Source organism: Vicugna pacos, unplaced genomic scaffold (assembly GCF_048564905.1).
Source record: "Vicugna pacos unplaced genomic scaffold, VicPac4 scaffold_102, whole genome shotgun sequence".
NCBI classification, from domain to species: domain Eukaryota; kingdom Metazoa; phylum Chordata; class Mammalia; order Artiodactyla; family Camelidae; genus Vicugna; species Vicugna pacos.
In genome coordinates, this window is record NW_027328782.1 from 990,450 (window position 1) to 1,007,712 (window position 17,263).

At 37.7% G+C, this 17,263-nt stretch overlaps 2 long non-coding RNA genes across 2 annotated transcripts in view; one reads left to right on the forward strand and one right to left on the reverse strand.

Annotated features, from left to right (window-relative positions):
- The window catches only part of LOC140694687 (uncharacterized), a 50,587-nt gene extending 33,913 nt beyond the window's left edge, over positions 1-16,674 (reverse strand). Inside the window, exons 1-3 of the long non-coding RNA XR_012070264.1 lie at positions 16,421-16,674; positions 13,753-13,867; positions 8,729-8,813 (exon numbers count right to left, since the gene is read on the reverse strand). This is a non-coding gene — a long non-coding RNA (uncharacterized lncRNA). The remainder of the gene's footprint in view (positions 1-8,728; positions 8,814-13,752; positions 13,868-16,420) is intronic.
- Positions 1-17,263, forward strand: part of LOC140694698 (uncharacterized) — a 321,210-nt gene that overhangs the window by 263,951 nt on the left and 39,996 nt on the right. The gene's annotated exons all lie outside the window — the stretch shown is intronic.

Genomic DNA, 17,263 nt, shown 5'->3' on the forward strand with positions numbered 1-17,263 from the left:
AAGAAAAAGATAAAATAAACAAATTAAAATGGCACACTTGAAAATGCTTACTTTGTACAAAAATGTGTAGTAATTGAGGAATGGGAAAAAAAGACATATAGAAAGTAGACAGCAGTTGTAACTTCAATCTGATAAGAAATTACATTGATGTAAATGAATTAAAAATTCTAATCAAAATACTAAAGGCAGAAATAAATGGAATAGACAATAGATGAACAACAGAGAATAATCAACAAAAGGAATAGTTGGTTCTTTGAAAAGATCAATAAAATTGACAAATTTTATCTAGTACTAAAAAAAAGAGAGAAGATTCAAATTACTAAAATGAGAAATGAAAGGAAGGATGTCACTACTGCCCTTACAAAGATAACAAGGAATATAAGGGAATACCATGGATAATTATATAGCCAATAAATGAGATAATGTAGATGAAATGGATAAATTCCTAGAAGGACATAAATGACTGAAGCTAATTCAAGGAGAAATAGAAAACTCAAATAATCCTACAGTAAGTAGTGACTGAATTAGCAATCCAAAACATTCACACAAAGAAATGCTAGGCCCGTATGGCTTTGCTGGTGAATTCCATCAACTACTTAAAGAAAAAACAAAAACAAAAACAAACAAAAAATGCTTCACAAATTCGTCTGAAAATAAAGAGGTGGGCACACTTCCCAATTCATTCAATGAGACTAGTATCACACTGATACGAAAACCAGACAAAGGCAGCGCAAGAAAACTAAAGACTATCTCTTATGAATATAAATGCAAAAATCCTCAACAGAATAGAAGCAAATCCAAAACAGTAACATATAAAATAGACCACCATTAAGTGGGATGTATCCAGGTATGCAAAGGCAGTACAATATACAAAAGTCAATTCATGTAATACACCATATTAATAGAATAATGGATAAAAACTAGAATAGAAGAGAACTTCCTCAACTTGACAGAGAACATCTATGAAAAGCCTGAAGCAAAGATCATACATAATGCAGAAGCACTGAATTATTCCCTCCCAAAATCAACATTGTACTAGAAGTTCTAGTCAAATCAATCAGACAAAGAAAATAAAGCCTCTAGATTAGAAAGAAAGAAATAAAACTGTTTTGATTCCAGATGACATGATATTATATATTGAAATCACAAGGAATCCACAAAGGAAAAATAGAAAAGAAAAAAAATCCTCTTCGAATTAATAACCCAGTCTGACAAAAATTTTAAGACACAAATGAATATATAAAAAGTAATTACATTTCTATTCAACAGCAGTGAATAATCTAAAAATAAAATGAAGGAAACCTTTTCATTTACTATAGCATCAAAAAGAATAAAATAATTATAATATTAAGAAAAATATGTGGAATACTGAGAAAAATATCTGAAACTTGTATATTGAAAACTAAAATACTAGTGATAGAAGTTAAAAATGACCTAAAATAAATGGAAAGCTCTTCTGTGTTCATGGATCAGAAGCCTTATTATTGTTAGGATGGCCATTGTCCTCAAAATGACCTATACATTCAATGCAGCTCTGGCTTTTTGGCAGAAATGAACAAGCTGATCCTAAAACTAATATGGAAATGCAAGATACCCAAAATAGTCAAAACAATCTTGAAAAAGAACAAAGTTTTGAAGTTTCCCAATTCAAAACTCACTAACAAAACTGTGATCCATACAGTGTGATACTTGCAGAAAGGACAGAAAAATAGATTGAGAGAAAAGAACTAAGAGACCATAAACAAAGTCTTACACACAGCCATTTAATTTTTGACAAAGGTGCCATGACAATCCAATGGGGAAAAATAATCTTTACAAAAATGATGCTGGGACACCTGTACATACACATGGAAAGAAAGAAAACTGAACTTTTATCTTAACACCATTTATGGAAATTAACTCAAAATAAATCACAGACCTGAAACTATAAAACATTTAGAAAATGAACAATGAGAAAATCTTCAGGACTTTGGATTACAAATACTTGTAATATATGACACCAAAAGCACAAACAACAAAAGAAAAACAGTCAAGTAAACTGGACTTCAGTAAAATTAAAAACTTCTGTGCTTCAAAGGACTTCATCAAGAAAGTAAGAAGACAGTCCACAGGATGGATGAAAATATTTCCAAAATTTTCCCTGATAAGGGACTTTTATCCAGAATAGACAAAGAAGACTTAAAACATGACAATACAAAGACAAATATAATTAAAATGGGCAAAGAATTTGAATAGGTGTTTCTCCAAAGAAGACATACGAATGGGAACTAAGCACATAAAAAGATGTTCAACATCAGTAGACATTAGGGAAACAGAAATCAAAATCACAATGACATACCACTTCATACCAACTAGGATGACAAATATATATGATATATGATATATAAATATGAATCTATAAACCCAGTTATAAAAAGTGTAGTTGAGGATATGGAGAAACTGGACTCCTCATACATTATTTCTGGAAATATACAATGCTTCAGTCACTTTAAAAGCTATATTAGCAATTCCTCAAAAATTTAAAAGTAGAATACATCCCAGCAATTCCATTTTTTGATATATCCTGAAGAGAAGTGAAAATATATGTTCACACAAAAACTTGTCCATGAGCATTTACAACAGAATTATTCATCATCAACTGATGGATGGATAAGCAATGTGGTGTATTTATAATTATGGCATATTATATGAATACAAAAAGGAATTTGGGTATTGATATATGCTACACGATGGATGAGCCCTGACAACGTCACACTAAATGAAAGACGATAATCAAAAAAGGCAGCATACTGTATGGTTCTACTTATATGAAATGCCTAGAACTGGCAAACCCATAGAGGCAGAAAGTAGAGTGGTGGCTGTTGAGGGCTAAGGGAAAGGAAGGTTAGGGACTGACTTACTAAAGGGTACTGGTTCCTTTTGGGGATGATGTCTACACAACACTGAAATGTACATAAAACCCTAATGCACACTTTCAAAGGCTGCATTTTATGGTATGTGAATTATATCTCCATAAACCTGTTATTCTTGAAGCTGAGCCCACCTATGGAGCAACTGACACAGCACTGACTGTGGCATCCAGATGGGGAGTGACCCACCCGCCCACCGCGAAGGAGAGCAGCACCTGACCCAGTGTTGGAGGGGTGCAATCTTCTTACCAATGGACACTGTGAGCAGCACAGACGAGGGGGCCAACAGAGCAAGGTGAGTTCATGAAACAGGGCGAAGACACAAAGAACTCTCAATAAAACCATTAAGAACGTTCAGTCTCTAGGAGAACACATCTTTGTTTTTAAAATCTTTTTATACCTGTTTTATTTTCTATTAGCTTTTTAATCTTTACTTTTTAAACAGTTCTATATGTTTACAATTCTCATTTCATTTTTAATTCTCTTGGATTTGATCTGTTATTGATTATTCACAGGTTTTAAATATTGTGTTTTGATTTTTTTCTTCTTTGCATTAAGGTTTTAAAAAGACATCTCAACCTGATTCCTATTCTTCTTCAACTTGTTCTTCTATTATTGATTATGCACTGTTTTCAAGCCTTCTTTTCCTCCATTTTTTTAAAATTCTATTTCTCTCTCTTTTTTAAGTTTTATTCCAACATAAGCCTTAGATAGATAAAGAAATAAACCCCTTTAAGGGCCACAATAGATAACTGATACTCCTTAAGCCACAGTGCCAGAGAGATATGAGCATTTGAAGAAGCAGAGGAAGTATTCCCAATTAAAAGAGAAAGAGAAATCCCCTGAAAGAACGATCAATGAAATAGATATTAATGGCCTATTAGATCAAGATTTCTAAAAAGAAGTGATTGAATTACTGAAGGAATTAAAAGAGATAGTGTTTAGAGACATAAAATATGTCAAAAACAAAATAGTAGCTATAAAGAAGAGGCAAGTAGAATTGGTAAATTCATTGGCTGAAATGAGATCTGACCTAAAGGCAGTACAACGCAGGCTAGATAATGCAGAGGAACGAATAAGTGACCTAGAAGACAGGACAACAGAAAGCACACAATCAGAACAGTTGAGAGAAAAAAATAAAAAACAATGAAAACAATATAAGGAACCTTTGGGATAATATAAAGCATGCCAATCTATGCATCATAAGAGTTCCAGAAGGGGAAGAAAGAACAAAGGGGATGGAGAAGGTATTTAAAGAAATCATAACTGAAAAATTCCCAAACATAAAGAAAGAATCAGAAACCCAAGTACAGGAGGCTCAGAGGTTCCCAAACAGGAAGAGCCTAAAGAGACTCACACCAAGACAACAAAATCAAGATGGCCAGACTGAAGGATAAAGAAATGATCCTAAAGGCAGCAAGAGAAAAGCAAAGAGTGAGTTACAAGAGATGGCTCTCAGCTGATTTCTCTACAGAAACACTACAGGCCAGAAGGGAGTGGAAATATATATTCAAAGTCCTGAATGAAAAAACAGATGCAGCCTAGGATACTTTCTGCAGCAAGGCTATCCTTTAGAACAGAGGGAGAGGTAATGAATTTCACAGAGAAGAAAAACTAAAAGACTTTAGCAACACTAAACCCATGATAAAAGAAATATTGTAAGGTACACTCTAAATAAAAAAGAAGCAGGATGATACAGAAATGAGAGCTTATAACTGGAAAGGTGATAACTACCATGAATTACAAATAGAATAAACATGAAATTGTAAAAGAAGACATCTAAATCATTGAGTGGGAGAGGGAAGCAAGAAAATATAGAGTATTTTTTCTTTCTTCTTTTTTCTTAAATTTTTTGTTCTCGGTAGGATGGGTTTGAGATTACATTACTATCTCTTTAGTACACACAGTTACAGTAATTGGTTTACAGACTTACAAAAAAGTGTAACCACAAGCCAAAAACTTACAAGTGAGTAACAAAAACTAAATACAATCCAAGATAACACAAAGGAAAATTACCATACCACAAAAGGAAGAAGAAAGGAACAAAGAAGAAATATGAAATCAACTGCAAATATAAGTTCAAATAGCAATAAACACTCATTTATCATTAATTACTCTAAATGATAATGGACTAAATGCTCCAGTCAAAAGACAGAGTGGCAGACTGGATAATAAAGCAAGAAACTTCAATAAACTGCATACAAGAGACACACTTTAGGGAGAAGGACACATATAGATTGAGAGTGAATGGACGGAAAAGGATATTCCATGCAAATGGAAACTCCAAAAAAGCAGGTGTAGCAGTTCTGATTTCAGACAAAATAGACTTTAAAACAAGGGCCATAAAGAAAGATAAATAAAGGCATTTTATAATGATTAAAGGAGCAATACAAGATGAGGATATTACAATCATTAATATATATGCATCCAACATGAGCACCTAAGTACATAAAACAACTACTAACAGAGATAAACGGGGAAATTGATGGGAATACAATCATTTTCAGAAGTTTTAACACCACATTAACATCACTAGACAGATCTTCCACACAAAAAATAAATAAGGCAACAGAGAAATTAAATGATACAATAGAAAAATTAGATTTAGTGGATATTTTCAGAGCATTACAACCCCCCAAAATAGGATATACATTCTTTTCAAGTTTGCGTGGAACATTTTCTAGGATTGATCATGTACTTGGTCACAAAAGAAGCCTCAAAAATTTTAAGAAGATAGAAATTATCTCAAGCATCCTTACTGACCACAATGCCATTGAAACTAGAAAACAACTTCAGAGAAACAAAGCACAAAAAAAAAGGAAAGCATAGAGATTAAACAACATGCTATTAAAAAAAAATGGGTCAATGATGAAATCAAAGTTGAAATTAAGGAATACCTTGAGACAAATGAAAACGAAAACAACCACAAAAAACTTATGGGACAAAGCAAAAGCAGTGCTGAGAGGAAAGTTTAGAGTGATGCAGGCCTTCCTCAAAAAAGAAGAACAATATCAAAAAAAAACAATCTAACCCACCAGTTAAAAAAACTAGAAACTGAAGAGTAAAAACACCCAAAAGTCAGCAGAAGGAAGGAAATAATTAAGATCTGGGAGGAAATAAATAAAATATAGATTAAAAGAAATAGAGAAAATAATCAATCAAACCAAAAGCAATTTTTTGAAAGAGTAAATAAAATCGAGAACCTCTGGCCAAACTCACAAAGAAGAAAAAAGAGAGAGCACAAATTTGCAAAATAAGAAAGGAAAATGGAGAAATTACAACAAATAACATAGAAATATAGAATATCATATGAGAATATCATGAAAAACTACATAAAGAAAGGGATAACCTAGAGGAGATGGACAAGTTTCTGGAAACATACAGTCCACTAAAACTGAATCAAGAAGAAACTGAACACTTGAATAAACCGATCACTAGGAATGAAATCGAATTAACAATAAAAAAAGAATCCCTACAAATAAAATCCAGAACTGGACAGCTTCACCAGGGAATTCTGCCACACATACAAAGAAGTACTCCTATCAGTCCTTCTCAAACTCTTCCAGAAGACTGAAAAGAAGGAATATTCCCAAACTCATTCTATGAAGCCACAATCACCCTGATACCAAAACCAGGCAAAGACACCACCAAAAAAGAGAATTACAGACCAATATCACTGATGAACACAGATGCAAAAAAGTCCTTACCAAAATACTAGCAAATAGAATTCCACAGCACATAAAAAAGATTATACAACATGCTCAAATGGGGTTCATCTCAGGGACACAAAGGTGGTTCATCATATGCAAATCAATCAATGTAATACTTCACATCAACAAGAGAAAGGACTAAAACCACATGATCATCTCAATAGATGCATAAAAGTTTTTGATAAAATTCAACACCCATTTATGATAAAAATTCTCACCAAAGTGGGTATTGAGGGAACATAACTCAACATCATGAAAGCTATATAAGACAAACCTATAGCCAGCATAGCACTAAATGGTGAAAACCTCAAAAGCTTTTCACTAAATTCTGGGACAAGACAAGGATGCCACTATCACCACTCCTATTCAACATAGGCTTGGAAGGCCTGACCATAGCAATCAGGCAAGTAAGAGAAGTAAAAGGGGTCTAAATTGGAAAAGAAGAGGTAAAAGTGTCACTACATGCAGATGACACGACACTATATATAGAAAACCCTAAAAGGTCCACACCAAAACTACTAGAGCTGATCGAAGAATTTAGCAAGGTAGCAGGTTACAAGATTAATGTTCAAAAATCAGTTGCATTTCTTTACACTAATGATGAATCAACAGAAAAAGGAAGTAAAGAAATAAAACACTTTAAAATAGCACCCAAAGTAATAAAATTTCTAGGAATAAATCTAACCACAGAGGTGAGAGAATTATACACAGAAAACTATAAACCATTGGTGAAGGTAATTGAAGAAGACTTTAAAAAATGGAAAGGTATCCCATGCTCTTGGATTGCAAGAATCAATATTGTTAAAATGGTCACACTGCCCAGGGCAATATACAGATTTAATGCAATCCCTGTAAAATTACTCAAGACATATTTCATAGAACTAGAACAAATCACAATAAAATTTATATGGAACCATCAAAGACATAGAAATTCCAGGGTATTACTGAAGAAAAAAAAGAAAGAGCCTGGAGGAATAACTCTCCCAGACTTCAGACAATACTATAGAGTTACAGTCATCAAGACAGCATGGTATTGGTACAAAAACATACATATAGACCAATGGAACAGAATAGAGAGCCCAGAAATGAACCCACAAACATTTGGTCAACTAATCTTCAACAAAGGAGGCAAGAATATACAATGGAATAAAGACAGTCTCTTCAGCAAGATAAACATAAGACAAGATACAATAAACCTCCTAGAAGAAAATACAGGCAAAATATCTGACATACATCTCAGAAATGTTCCCTTAGGGCAGTCTACCCAAGCAATAGAAATAAAAGCAAGAATAAACAAATGGGACCTAAAGAAACTTACAAGCTTCTGCACAGCAAAGGACACCATAAGTAAAAAAAAAGACAACCTACAGAATGGGAGAATATTTTTGCAAATGAAACTGACAAAGTCTTGATCTCCAGAATATATAAGCAGCTCAAATGACTTAATAAGAAACAACCAAATAACCTAAACCAAAAATGGGCAGAAGACCTAAACAAGCAATTCTCCAAGGAAGACATACAAATGATCAATGGGCACATGAAAAAATGCTCAATGTCACTAATTATCAGAGAAATGCAAATCAAAACTACAATGAGGTATCACCTCAAACCAGTCATAATGGCCATCATTCAAAAATCCACAAATGACAAATGCTAGAGAGGCTGTGGAGAAAGGGGAACCGCCTACACTTCTGGTGGGAATGCAGTTTGGTGCAGCCACTGTGGAAAACAGTATTGAGTTCCCTCAAATGTCTAGGAATAGACTTGCCATATGACCCAGGAATCCTGCTCCTGGGCATGTACCCTGAAGGAACCCTACTTCAGGATGACACCTGCATCCCAATGTTCATAGCAGCACTATTTACAGTAGCCAAGACATGGGGACAGCCTAAATGTCCATCAGCGGATGACTGGCTAAAGAAGTGGTATATTTATACAATGGAATACTACTCGGCCATATAAACTGACAATATAGGGCCATTTGCAGCAACATGGATGCTCCTGGAGAATGTCATTCTAAGTTAAGTAAGCACGGTAACAAGGAATAAAGACAAGTTACCCACAGGTACAGTTATTTTGATTAAAATATCCACACAGAAAGCAAGTCACCCTCACGACTGCTGCCAGGAGGAGCATCTGAGTGTAATAGCCCAGCCAAGCAAAGTAGATTCCGAACTTCTCTCCTTAGAATTTCCTGCAGAAAGACAGAAGGAAGTTTCAGAAGACACAAATAATCACTCTGTAGCTTCATCCTCATGTTAATTTATTTTTTTCTTTTTTGGGGGGCATAATTAGGTTTATTTATTTGTTTTTAAATGGAGGCATTGGGGATTGAACCCAGGACCTCATGCATGCTAGACATGCACTCTACCACTGAGCTATACCCTCCCTCCCTCATATTAATTTCTGATTCTAAATCAAGGGGGCTTTAAGTTTAAACCTCCGACTCAATTCACTCTTAAAACATATGCGTTATCATAGCAGCCCCCAAATTCTACCATGAAATAAGAAGTGTTTTATGTATCATAGAAGTACAGATCACTGGCTCACCTGCTGAAGAGAGATAAATGAGAACAGAGCAAAGGAGGGGACGAGGCCAACTCGAGAGCAGATGCAGGGGATCATCACCACTCACTGGACAGTCTGGCACATTCAACAAATCCCCCCAAAAATCATTCTTAACAGGCTTGACACAAGTGGACATCAACAAGTGGCTCAGTCATCTGCTCCTGCCTTATCTCGGGAAAGTCCCTGGAGCAAATGCATCATGAACCACAGATAATAAGGAAATGGCTGATAATGATAACAACTGGGAGTGCAATGTCTGTCTGACAAAATATTTATAAAACTCATTGTGGGAATGGGAGAGGGCAGGAGGGATGTGACTGAGGAAGACACTGCCCTGTATTCTTTGTATCTAGCACGTCTGTTGTTCCTAGGTTTTAAAACCTCTTCTCAGTTAATCTGGAGTAGATGGAACAGGCCAGGGAGGCAAGATTAGAAGAAAGGAGGCAGGGCATGAAGTGGTGCCAGGCTGATCCTAAAAGGGAGACTGACACAGACAGGCAGACACAGAGGGTTTAGGGATGAGGCGGAACAATGAGACGGCGGCTCAGGTGTGTCTTGCTGTTGCTGATCCTTCACTCAACTGGCTCACTGCTGACTCGGCAGTGCTGGGTAAAACCTGTGGATTTCCTCAGCTCTGAGTTCTCTCTGAGGCTTCCGGCTCAGTCTGGAGCTGAGATGAGTTCCGTGGGCTTAGCCTAAGGGGGACTCAGCTCTGAGAATAGCCTGGAATCCTGGAAAACTTCATGCAGGAATCCCTTGGGCTGGACCAGCGCTCACAGGGCTGCTGTGAGACCAGCTCCATCGTCAGAGACATGGGCATGGACCATTCCATGGGGAAAAGGGCTGAGCCCGATGCCAAATCAGATAGGAGCGACAAAGTGTGTTCATTCTCATGTGACTGGGCTTTGTGGCCTGGCTCACGGGTGACAGGCTCAGGATGGTGTCTGGCAGAGAAAACCCTGGCAATGGGTTTGAGATGTCTTGGACTCTCTTGTTAAGCTTTTTGTAATACATTCTTATCAACTATCCATCCTGAAAATGCCAAATTCAAAACTGAAAGAATGTTAGAAGTTGCCTGCTCTAACTGCCCAATGGTAAACACACCCTGCTACAGCTAGAGAGCTGCTCAGGCAGCCTCTGCCTGGATATTTACAGTGACGGGGAGTTCATTACTTCCAAAGGTTACAAGTCGGCAGGAAGGTCAGACAGAATTTTTGAACTTTCAACAGATGTCTGCCTCCTAGTCCTTGCTGAAATGCAAGGAATAATGAGGATCCCTTCAAATGTAGTTTTGCTGATTGTTATCTCTCTCTGTAAAAGCACCCCAATTCTTAACATAAATTTTTCAAAATTCAGCTTTGATTTCTTTTTATCAAACTAATGTCATACATTCAATAAAGAGTCAAACATTTCTCAAACACCGATTGTAAAAAGGAGCAGTTCCCAACAACTGCCCCATTTCCTGGCCAGAAACAACCACGTTCAGCTCCTACTGCTGACTCTTGGAATACTTACTCCCTTTCTCTGACTAATATCCTTGTAACACAGCCTACTGACTTTTTCAGCTTTATGTATCACCTATTTAACTTTCTATTTTGGAAAATGAGGGTTCATATCTCTTTCAAACCCCATCTCATCTACATACCCAAACCTTCTTTCTTCCAACCTTTTAATACAATTACATTATAATTTTCATCAGCTCAGTATCCTTGCTTTACATTATTATTACTCTGTACAGACTATTCAAAGCTGTAGCAATTTGTGCTAGTCTTACCTTTTCTTCCCTACTTTGTTTTCCTGGAGTTAATAATTGTCTTGGTGGTTCATAGCTTAGATTTCTGTGCACTTAACAATTCAACCTCAGACCTTCTCTTAACGAACAACTTTCACAATACTTTCCAATACATTGTCTACAAATTTCATCTCCTTGAATAAATCTCTTCAGATCTCCTTCCACATGGATTAACGACATGCTAGTCTTGTCACAGAGCTCAAGGGGCCACTAGTGGGAAGTAAAAAGGGAATACATGGACCAGGAGCAGGGAAAAGATCAACATAATTGCCTTAGCAATACATACTTAAAATAGTGGGAAAATTGTTTTCTTTACAAACACAAACACACACACAAACCCCAAAAGCCCATAAAGAATGATTAAAGAGCGGTCAAACCCATTGCCCTGCCTTCAAATTCTGTATAACACAAAACAAAAATAACAGAAGGAAGATATCAAATCAATATGAATCTCAAGTGGGATTGGGTACACTCAGTGGCAGAGTGTGTGCTCAGCATGCATAAGGTCCTAGATTCAATCTTCAGTACCTCCATTAGAAAAAAAATTAAAAAGAAAAAAAAATTATCAATTTTAAATATTTACATATTAACAAATATCCTCCTTTAAAACTGTGTTCTAAAGGATAACCCGGGTTAAGGAGAAAGTGCCTCTTCGTGACTGATCCTGCTGATAATTGAGGGAGGAAATTAGAGTATGACCACATGAAATAAAATTCCTTATGAAATAATGATCCCGGGTGACAATCATTTTTGGCTGCTGTCATCACAAAAAGAGAGTCAACTGTAATATTATGTACCTTATGACAGGAGTACAAAACTTCACATAACAAATATTTTTGCACAAAGTTGAACCTCAATCAGACCAAGCTTTTAGGGGAGGATTAAATCACTTAGCTAAAGCCAATACATAGGATGGAGAAACAAGTCTAACACCATAGGGGAGAATGAAATCAGCCAAACAGGAAATAGAGAAACCCCTCAGCAATTTCAAGGAAAATGAGAAACAGGAAAATTATAGATTAGAATGCACTTGAGAGATATGCTAGCTGCAATGTCTGAATCTTGTCTGGATCTTGATTTCAACCCCAAAACTACTTAAAAGTGTATTTTTGTGACAAGCAGGGAATTATTTTGTAACCCTAAAAAAAAGGAATATTCCAATTTTATTTGAAAGAGACCATGTCATTTCACTAATGAAAGGTTAAGCTATGTAGGATTGTCTTCAAAATGACCCCGTAGTGGGGGAGGGGAGGAGATGGAGATGAAAGATGCAACAACAGTGACTCTGAGTTTATAATTCTGGAGCTGGGTGACTGATACAGGCAGGCTGGCTGTACTGTTCTCTCTATTTCTGTACATGTTTGAATCTTTCCATAAAATGTGAAACAACAAATAGACTTCAGTGTTTTAAAACCCTCACTTTGAAGATTAAGAGGTTTGCCCAAGTAGGTGGGCACCTGCATGGGGCACTGAGATAAGAAAGAACAGACACCTGGCTCCAGACCGACCTGGGGCTACCTTGACCCTCCTATTCTCCTAACCATCCACAGCCAGCCCATAACTGCATCCTGTCAGTCCCACTCCCCAAACGCATTCCTCATTGGCTCCCACCATCTCTCATCTGGCCCAATCCAAGAGACTCCTACCTGGCCTCCCTGCTTCCTGGGTCACTGCCATGCATTCTCCACATTATCTTTGCAAACTGTGAGTGAGAGAAAATTACTTAAGTGCTTAAGCTATCATGACTGCTTCTCACTGCGCTTAGAGTCTACACTCCTTTCCGTGCTCCTGATGCCCTTCTAAACCTCGAGTCTCATCACTCTCACCAGCGCTGGCTCCAGTATCTCCTCAAACCTGCTGAGCACATTTGTGCCTCGGGGCCAATGGACAAGCTGCCTCTATTCCATGGGTGACTTTTCCCAGATCTTCAAATTCCAGCCTCCTTATCGCCATCTCAGCTCACATGTAACCTACTCAAAGATAGCTTTCTTAACTCACTTCCCCCCAAGTCTCCCATCTCAACACTGTGTTATTTCTTCATTTCAATCTGACATTGTTTCTTTTTTTGCCCGATTATTTTTGTTTTCTCGGTTGTCCTTGGCCTCCATCCCCCCAGCAGCCTTGCCCAAACAGCATAAGCTCCCGGGGAGCAGCCGGCGCTCGTGCTCTGAGAAGACACATGCTGAGCGCGACATTACAATCACGTGGTGTAGTGAAACGGTGTCGAACAGCAGATACAGAAAAGAAGTGAGAGTTTCTCTCTTATTTTATAATTTAAATGAAATATAACATTTACTCCTATGTAATGAAGAATTTGGTAGGTCTTTGTTCCCAGTTCCTAGGCAGCAACCGCTAAAGCCTCGAAATTTCCCAAGATAAGAGTGTCTTTGCTATTCATGGTGGAACCTTGGATGGCTTGTGTTCATGAGATGACTCAGGATGAGGACTGGCCAGCCAGAGACACCAACCATGTGATTAGAGGAGTGGGGCTTTAAGCTTTGTGACAATTGAGTGGCCACCAGGAGAGGAAGGGTCTCAAAGTTTAGGGCTAAGGAAAGGTTTGACTTACAGTTAGGGTTTGGGTTAGCCATGTCGGTAGTGACCCAATAAATCATGGCTTTGTAATAAAGCCTGCAGTAAAAACTTGGAGCAAAGAAACTCAGAGCTCCTGTGACCTTCCTGGTTGTTGACACGCTTGGAGGACTGTCACACTCAGATGCCATGAGGACAACCCTGAGCCCTTCCCACTGGTGTGCTCTCCACAACAGCTCACCTGATGAGACCTAAGGGCTGCTGTTTGTCTGTGCTTCGAGGAGGAGCCCATTCCCTGTACAGAAGGCCCTGATCGCTGGGGCAGCTGACGTCCTCTGACGGAGGCTGAAGTGGCACTGGGAATCAGAAGCAAACAGGTGAGTGTCACTGTCACAAAATGTTCACATGTTCTGTTGATAAAATTCGGTGCTAACACTTCATGGTCACTTGTAAATAAGGGACCCTCACTTGCCAGGAGGGATGGAGGTACCATATAATTTTTCATAATTCTCACCCAGGATTAATATTAACCCCTTGAGGGTCATTTGCAAACGTGGGTGGAAAGGAACGCTTGGATGTCACAGTCCTGGGACCACCGTGGGTACCTGGTGAGAGCCTTGCAGATGCTTAATGTCCTACAACCGGGCCAGTCTTCCACAGCAAAAATCTAGGCCACCCAAGTGCCCAAACTGCTGCAGTGGAGGGACACCTGATGGTCCAGCCCCCTCTTTGGACACCCAGAGGAACCTGGACTCTGGCAGGTTAGGGGCAGGGTCAATTCTAAAACCCAGGCATTTTTGTCCCCACAATTCAGTAGTTATTCGGTGACAGCACATGGAATATAAACAACAAAGTAACTTGACATGATGTTATATATTTAGCTTACTCAAGAAACAAAGTTTAAATCCAGTCATTCTCCTTCCCACCTGACCTACTTTCCTTTCTCTTGTACTAGCACCAGATTATTACCCACCCAGCCTTAACATGGGTCCTGACTCCAATTACCTCCCTCCCAAACACCACATGAGATGATTCCTCAGCCTGGATGTGGGACCAGCATTTACAAGAAGCTTTAGTGGAAAAGAACTGGTTATGCACAGATGCCAACTAAACACTGTAGAATCCTGGTGTCCCACATTAGTAATCATGACAGCTGTTTGCAAGTGTCCCCAAAGTTCATTTAAGACTCTCACTGCTAATTTTGCTGGAACATAAATATGAAACATGTGGACTGCTGGGCTGGACTGCTAAGCTGGGTCTCTAATCCAGGAAGCTCAGTGTCTGCTCCCTGCACCCAGCTCCCTGTTCTGTTCATGCATGTGCATCAAGAAGCTGTTTAGTGTCCATTTTAATATCTTAAACAGTGCATTTCAATATTGTCTTCATCCACAAATACGTGTACCACACAGTAGTGATGATGAATCTCAGTGTTTGCTTTCTTTGGTCTTAGAGAGTCAGATAAACAGATAGCAAAGATAACAAAGTCATAGAGGGCTATAATATAGTATTTCCTTTATTTCAATGACAGGATTTATTTAAAGAGCTTAGATATAACATCCTTGCATTTATGGCATCATTAAGCGTCTGAAGTTGTTACATTATAAAAACTTCATTTCTAGCGAGATGTTATCAGTTAGAGAAGCGCTTCTAAATTTTAGGGGTTGCTGTCATCTCAGACTGAGTCCCTAAAAAATGCCAGCAATCTGCAGTATTGCCATCATGACAAGAACCCAGACAGATGAAATTTGGAAAGCCCTGTGGCTTTCTAGTGCACAGACATAAAATGGTATTTCAGAGGGAAAAGCCTGAATTACAGAAAGTGATAAATGAAATGGTCTAACATGCATTTCCCTTTCAAAGAACTAATACGTCTTTTGTCAATAATAACATCTGTCAGTAATTATGAAAAGAGCTGACAGATGCATAGTACTTAATATAAGCCAGGGCTGTTGTATCACTGACACAGATTAATTAATCCCCATAGCATCTCTACGAGGTGGGTACTACAATTATACCCATTTTATTGGTGAGAAACTTGATAGACACAGAGGGTAAATGACATTTTCAAGGTCGACAGCGAGAAACCAACACAGGTTTTCCAGCTTGAGTCTACGCTCTTGGCCACTTCTCTTTTTTTTTTTTTGGTGGTGGGGAGATAATAAGGTAATTCTGGTGGGGGGTGGGGAGGTAATTAGGGTTATATGTCTATTTTAGAGGACTTGATGGGGGCTGAACCCAGGACCTTATGCTTGCTAATCATGCACCCCATCACTTGAGCTGTGCCCTCCCCTCTAGAGTCTATGCTCTTAGCTTCTAATCCTCACTGCCCCACATGGTAACTGTGGGGGAAGTACATTTCATTCATTCACTCATTAAACTCAGCCTTCCTGGTGCCTGAAATTCAGCAGTGAACAAGACAACATGCTTCCTGCCTTAAATGAGCTTGTAGCCTCCTGATATATTATCTTCATTTTACCCAGGAAGAAACAAGGTCAAGAAGATTAGCCTTTTCCTGTTAACACTGGAGGATACATGAGGTGCTTTATTTCAATTCTGCCATTTGACTTACACCATGGGGAGGGAAAGCTGCCTTGCAAATCCTGGAGCTCACAAACCTGTTAATCCTGAATTTTATTTAACACTGTCCCTTACTTGATACTTGATCTGAGAAAGGATGAAGTAAACCTAAAAATGTTCTAAGAGAGCTTGTGGTTTATACAAGGTAACTAACCAGCCACTGTTTACTATCCTAACAGGAATCTGTAGGCATATTTCTTTTCTTTCTCTTTTTTCCTTTTTATGGGCAGCTTTTAAAAACCAAATCAAACCAACCAAACCAAATCACTGATAATTCAACAGCAGGTTCTAAATCACCCCCAAGACAGCAGCTAAACTCGGTTTAGACTTACAATGCGGTTTCTGGTGGTTGGATTGGGGAATGTATCTCTATGCTGAATATAAAAGTCATTCACGGAGCTCTTCTCAAATAGGGCAAAGAAAAGCTCTTGTTCCGGTTGTTGATACTTTCATCCACTTGGAGGACTTTCATAAAACATCTGAAGTTATCAAAGGCTGAGGACCGGGTTTTCAGATCATTGGGCTTCAGAGGCAATATTATGTGCAGTATCTCAGCGTATGTACAGAACACCTCCCACAGGGGGTGTACTTTTGCAAATACAAGCTTGTCATCCAAAACCTATATTGGGAGAATGAAAACACAAACCGGGAAAGTATTTTCACATTTTTAGTACACAGATGTTTCTTACGTTGCTGGTAGTTAAAGCACTTGTGCAAACACACACATATGTCACACTGGTAAAAGTGAAGATATAATAAAAATAGATTTGCAATCCATCATACATTTTTGCCTTAAAGATAATTTCTTTGTTGAAATTACTGAAAAGTTATTTAAAATCCTTATATTTCCTTCATAAAATAACCAATGTTTTAGATGAAGAAAAACAAACTTGTTAATTTTTAGTCCAAATTAGTAACTAAAAATAGAAACACCAAAATATTCTTTGCAGTGGTATTGTAATGACAATTTTTTAAATTTCTGAAACCTAGGACTATTTACATATCTGTTCAATATAGTGTTAAACAGCCATTAGGAGGGATTTAAAAGAATTATATTTATTGATATGGAATATAAAATAAAAGGAGAAAGCAAAAAAATGTGAAATAATAATTTTCCTTTTTGGAAGGGAAAAATATCTTCATTTGAACAAAAAATGTTTAGAAGGATTTTATGA